The 6,003-nt window shown below is 33.5% G+C and overlaps 3 non-coding genes across 3 annotated transcripts; all 3 read left to right on the top strand.

Moving 5' to 3' along the window:
* Positions 1-1,037: 1,037 nt before the first annotated feature.
* On the top strand, positions 1,038-1,140 carry LOC147559426 (U6 spliceosomal RNA). The gene has a single exon (XR_015235533.1). It is a non-coding gene; the product is annotated as a U6 spliceosomal RNA (small nuclear RNA).
* A 1,617-nt stretch (positions 1,141-2,757) lies between these two features.
* Positions 2,758-2,860, top strand: LOC147559427 (U6 spliceosomal RNA). The gene has a single exon (XR_015235532.1). It is a non-coding gene; the product is annotated as a U6 spliceosomal RNA (small nuclear RNA).
* Positions 2,861-3,846: 986 nt separating this feature from the next.
* On the top strand, positions 3,847-3,949 carry LOC147559428 (U6 spliceosomal RNA). Its single transcript, XR_015235535.1, has one exon. It is a non-coding gene; the product is annotated as a U6 spliceosomal RNA (small nuclear RNA).
* The last annotated feature ends 2,054 nt before the right edge of the window (positions 3,950-6,003 follow it).

Consider the following 6,003-nt stretch of genomic DNA (forward strand, 5'->3'; position numbering starts at 1 on the left):
CCATAGGGTTCCGAAAAGGTTATTTAATCGACAAAAGAAGTTCCTTTATGAATTAAATATTAGTTAATTTGCCAAAAGCTAGCTAGGAAATCAAGTTATAACTTTGTGTTATTACCACATACATTTTCTTGGTTCACTTCAGTTTTGACCTATTAGTAAAACCAGACAGGCAGAAATCTTTCTACTAACATTCTCTCGAAGATATCGTGTTCATTTTGTGTATCTGTATACCCATATCTCACACACACCGGAAAATGTCATTAGGTTTAGCTCGTCTGGAAAGGAACCGCTCCTCTCATGTAACATCGCTTATTGAAAGCGATTTAATGGAGACAAATACAAGAACAAGGTGTTTAAACAATACCACTTTATTCATAGACTATCTGGTTTTTGAGTTCAAAACTTGCAACTTTAATATATTTGATATAGGTCACATGACCAACAGCCAAACTTATTAATAATTTTGAAAGAGTTTTTTGAATTTACCCTCTATTGGATAACCTATAAGCTAAAGATACCCTAATTTATAATCGTAATTAAGTTATCCTCCTAATTTGAACTTTTCGGTTAGATTCGTTAAAAGAACAAAAATGGCAAAAATGCTCCTATGGGTGTTTCTTAAATTGAATCATCGAACGGAGTGGGTAGATTAAAGAATCAAAGGTTTTGACAGACTAACCAACCCTGTGACTCAGAAGAAAAAAAAAATACATTTCTTAATTCTTCATCATCATCACCTCTAGTTTCTCATATCATTTTCTTCATAAGATGGTGATAACTCTAAAGGTGGGAAAATCTTGAAAGTAAATTAAAAAGAGAAAGAGTGGAAGTTGTACAAGTCTAACAGTTGGTGTGCCAGTATAAAATCTCATCAAGCAAATCTCTGAGACAATTGGGCTTGTCTTGGCCTGCCAAACTTGAACTTTGCTATCAAAGCCAGACCCTAGGAAAGAATCAGGTAAAATAAAGATAGTCCCACACTGTCTACATTGTGAGAAAGCAAGTTTTTCTTAGGGAAGAGGCTGACAGATAGTGTTGTCCCTTTGGGGACATCCGATAAAATTGGAACGATACAGAGAAGATTAGCATGGCCCCTGCGCAAGGATGACACGCACAAATCGAGAAATGGTCCAAATTTTTTTTAATTTTTTTGATTGGATCGATTTCTTAAAGAAAATCTTCTGTCTTCTTGCACCCAAAGTTTTATTTATGTATTTTTACCCCTTACCTTAAAATTAAAGTTGTACTTGAATACAACGAAATTCCTAGTTAAGCAACAAGAATACGTATAGGAAAGAAAGTACCTAAAGGTTCGAAGAAATTTTTGATTTTCTTTTTAAGGTACTTCTTGATAACCTTGCCTAATTCAGTATTTCATCTCAAATTTCGCTTAATATTTATAAAAAATTTAATTATGAGTAATACCAATTACAAAAAGTATTTAGAAACTCAGACAGAACAAAAGAAACTTTGAATTCTTAAAAATGAAACATCATTCTATGTAAATTGCCTTTTCATGATGAGTCATTACCAAGTCAGTCATAAGTAAAACCTAATAAATTTTATTAAGCACAACTAGCTGTCTGAGCAGTAACAAATTATGCATACCAAGGTCATGTCAGCCTTAGCAATATTGTACATGGGTTATCCAGCTTCTCACCACCATAGGTTCCGAAAAGGTTATTTGATCAACATTGGACCGTTTTAGCGAAAGGTTGAAAACTGGCACCAGTTTGGAGAAGGAAGAAGTTCCCTAATGAATTGAGTTTTAGTTCTCGGAAAGCTAGGACACTAAGTTATAACTTTGTGTTACTACCACATACATTTTCTTGGTTCACTTTAGCTTTTGACCTAGTAGTATAACCAAATAGGAAGAAACTATATTCCTTCACATTAGCTAAGATGCATATAAATCGATAGTCAATAATTTAGTCTTATGTTCAAGAGTTCAGATGACATCATGTCGCTAAATGTTAAGTTTGTAGCTATCCAACTCAAAACCAACTGACAATGAGTGGAGAGTACCTACACATTATATACATGTTTACTAGATTACCCTTCTACCAAGTGGGACTATTCTCACAGTTAACGCCGTGTGAATGCCATTTGCGACTGACTTCAAGACCTTTCTCCTATGAATGCATACTAGTTACCTTTATATATACATATAGAAGGATTACCACAACATATTACACACAAGATAAGTGAAGTTTTGTGTATAACCCTTCAAGTACTATTACTCTTTTAGGTCTATAATAATAGAGGGTCATTGGTTTATGAAATAACCACCACAGTGATAGAAATCCAAAGTTGCTTATTCTTGAGATATGAAGTTTGGTAACAGATGAGTCTAATGCATTTAGCTCAATTAGCCATCACTTTTCATTTTCTGTGAGATACTGTCAAATTTAAAGGTGGGAAAATTTTGAAAGTAAATTAAAAAGAGAAAGAATGAGAGATTTTTTTTTGGAAGGTTGACTACACAGTCAATACAAAGGCCTTGATATATCATTAAGATGTGATAAACACGATCAATTTCTCCTCAAACAAACCAAGCAATAAGTTCATTTGGCTTGCCCATATAATTTCTCATCAAGCAAACCTCAAGAAAGTTGGTCTTGTCTGAGCCTGCCAAACTTGAACTTTGCTATCAAAACCAGACCCTAGGAAAGAATCAGGTAAAACAAAGATAGTCCCACACTGCCCAAATTGTGAGAAAGGGAATGTTTCTTAACGAACAGGCTACTAGATTACATTGTCCCTTCGGGGACATCCGATAAAATTGGAACGATACAGAGAAGATTAGCATGGCCCCTGCGCAAGGATGACACGCACAAATCGAGAAATGGTCCAAATTTTTTTCTTTTTCTTCCGATCCATTTTTTTTATAGAAAATCTTATGTCCTCTTGCACCCCAAAGTTTTATTTTTGTATTTTTACCTCTTACCTTAAAATTAAAGCTGTATTTCGATAAACAAAATTCCTACTTAAGCAACAAGTGATCGATAATTCGTATAAGAAAGAAGGTACCCAAAGGTCCGATCATAAGGACACTTGTTTTTCTTAATATTTATAAAAATTGAACTCTATATATGAGCTAAAAGCATTTAAAAACTCTGACAGAACAAAAGAAAACTTCAGACCCTAATAATTGAGATGAGTCTAATGCATTAAGCTCAATTCACCATAACTTTTTACATTAGCATTTGGTATCAGCAGTCAATCTCTAATCTCTATTGTCCTTCTTCCACCAATCACCATCTGAGATTTTTCTCATACTTCTTTTGAAAAACTATTATAGGTTTTTATTTGACAGTCTAATAGACCATAGATATGACACACAAAAAGAAAACAAAAGAAGACCACTTTCTTATTCTTCTTCTTTATCATCGCCTCTAATTTCTCTGATATCATTTTCTTCGTGGGATGGTGTCACATGTAAAGGTGGGAAAATTTCGAAAGTACATTAAAAAGAGAAAGAATGAGAGTTTTTTTGGAAGGTTGGTATCAGTCAATACAAAGGCATGATACATCATCAAGACGTGATAAACACGATAACTTTACCACTCCAACCAAGGGTTGTTGGCAAGCTAGCTATCAGTTGTTGGCAGAAAGAATGAGAGTTGTACCAAATCTAACAGTAAGTTGACTTGGCGTGGCCATATAATTTTTCATCAAGCAAACCTCGGGAAGATTGGCCTTGTCTGGGCCTGCCAAACTTGAACTTTGCTATCAAAGCCAGACCCTAACCCCTAGGAAAGAATCAGGTAAAACAAATATAGTCCCACACTACCCAATTTGTGAGAAAGGAAGTCGTATTTAAAGAACAGGTTGAGAGATAGCATTGTCCCCTTGGGGACATCCGATAAAATTGGAACGATACAGAGAAGATTAGCATGGCCCCTGCACAAGGATGACACGCACAAATCGAGAAATGGTCCAAATTTTTTTTTGTTTCTTCCATTCGATCCCTTTCTTTTACAAAATCTTGTCCTTTTACACCTTTTACAAAATCTTGTCCTTTTACACCTTTCTATAGGAATTTTTTTTTGTTTCTTCCATTCGATCCCTTTCTTTTACAAAATCTTGTCCTTTTACACCTAAAGTTTTATTTGTATTATTAGCGTTCACTTTAAAATTAAAATTGTACTCTCCTAGAACGAAATTTCTATTTAAGCAACAAGTGATCACAAATTCCTATAGAAAGAAATTATCAAAAGGTTCGAACTGATTCCAGGACACTTTGAATTCTAAAAAAATGAAAATATCATTGTATTTACATAAATATTTTACATTTTATATAAACAATCTCCTTAAATAAAAATAAAAATAAAAAACCTCAAGTTAAATTAATTAAAAATCATTATTGTAGTCATTTTCCAGCACCTAAATTTGTTGAAGCTGAACTATTTGAGTTAACAACCTGATTATTTGGAGTTTTTCGATCGAAACCACTTCCAGTACTTGTTCCATTTGCTTATGTTTTTCAACTGTTTGATGAGCTACCAGTTTCATTTTTCTTATTTATTGGATCAAAATGAAAACTACCAAAGTTTGGTACACCTTTTGTTGAACTATTTGACCTAGAACTTTGATTATTGTTCACATTTTTCGGATCAATATCTCTTCCAGCTCCTTGTGTTTCTAAACTGCTTGATGAGTTATTAGTAGTCTTGTTATTCTTAGGCAAACCCTTTGTTGAACTATTTGAACTAGTACTTTGATTGAAGTTGTTGGTTTCCTGCATGAAATCATCGTCTTCATCTTCTTTGAGAAGATCTTCATCGTCTTCCCTTGTTTGTCCCGGTCTATGTTTATTAAGATTTCCTCTATCACCATAAGCATTAAATCTATACCATAATAACCAAGCACTTAAAATACCTTTAACTCTACAATTTTTGTAGTAATAAATACCTTTTTTATGAATAGACCAATAGTTTTCAATACATGGAAAGGTAGGTGCAGTTCCTGCGAAAACGTCGAAATTATTGCTAACTTTACCTATTCGGATTTGGCAAGTATATTTTGTTCCGAAGAAACTAGGAACGAAAACCCAATTTAAAGATTCACCTGGTTTTAATTCTTCAGGTTTCATATCATGGTGGTTGTCTGAAAAACAATGTATATGAACTGAACTATTTTTAATATCATTTCTTATGAAAATTGCTTGACCATACCATGCACAATATCCTCTCATTGCCATTGATAAAATCATTACCAAGATTAGGTTAATTTTTGATCCCATCATATTTTTTTTGTTCTCTCTTTCTAGTTGTTGGAGAAACTTGGGTTCATTGATTATTAAATCTATTAGTAAACAAATATTGTAGATAAATTTAGGTTTTGAAACAAAACAGACATGAAGACAGATTGTTTTGAGAGGGAGAGAGAAAGATTAATGGTAAAGAAGAAAGATACATACAATTATGTGTTGTTTTAATAGATACCAAACATTATTATGTGTTTGTTTTCTCTTTTATTTTGTTGTTATTAGGACTTGGTTAAACCTGAATACCTGATAAACTAACTAACTTTGACCTATTTTCGGTTCAAGACAACTACTACCATAGTACCATATCTAGCCCAAGCTCAAGTGGGGCATATTTACAGATGAATTGACCAACTTTGGGGCATTCATGGAACTTCCATAGTCCAAATTATAGTTGACCAATTGACCTTGCCTCATGAATTTCAGTCACCCCCTTCACCTTTTCCTCAAGAAATACATAAGACGGAGCCTTAATGATGTAGAGGAATTGGTCGAAAAATACATGAAAGAAATAGATGGAGTAATAATTAAAGGCAAGCGACTGAAATTAACAACCAAAATAGAAGCTACGGGTGTCAGAATTGAACAGAATTTCGAGAATAACGTTCTACACATTTGTTATTGCTAACGCCACAATTGGTTCACTTTCGGGGTCAAATTCCATCGTCGAGACTCTCAAAATGAACTTGAAGTATTTTTCTTTTATCGTTTTTAGTAAACTTTCCTTTAAAACT

Source organism: Eschscholzia californica, unplaced genomic scaffold (assembly GCF_041429995.1).
Source record: "Eschscholzia californica isolate CP2 unplaced genomic scaffold, dmEscCali1.0.p SCAF_2, whole genome shotgun sequence".
Taxonomy (NCBI): Eukaryota; Viridiplantae; Streptophyta; class Magnoliopsida; order Ranunculales; family Papaveraceae; genus Eschscholzia; species Eschscholzia californica.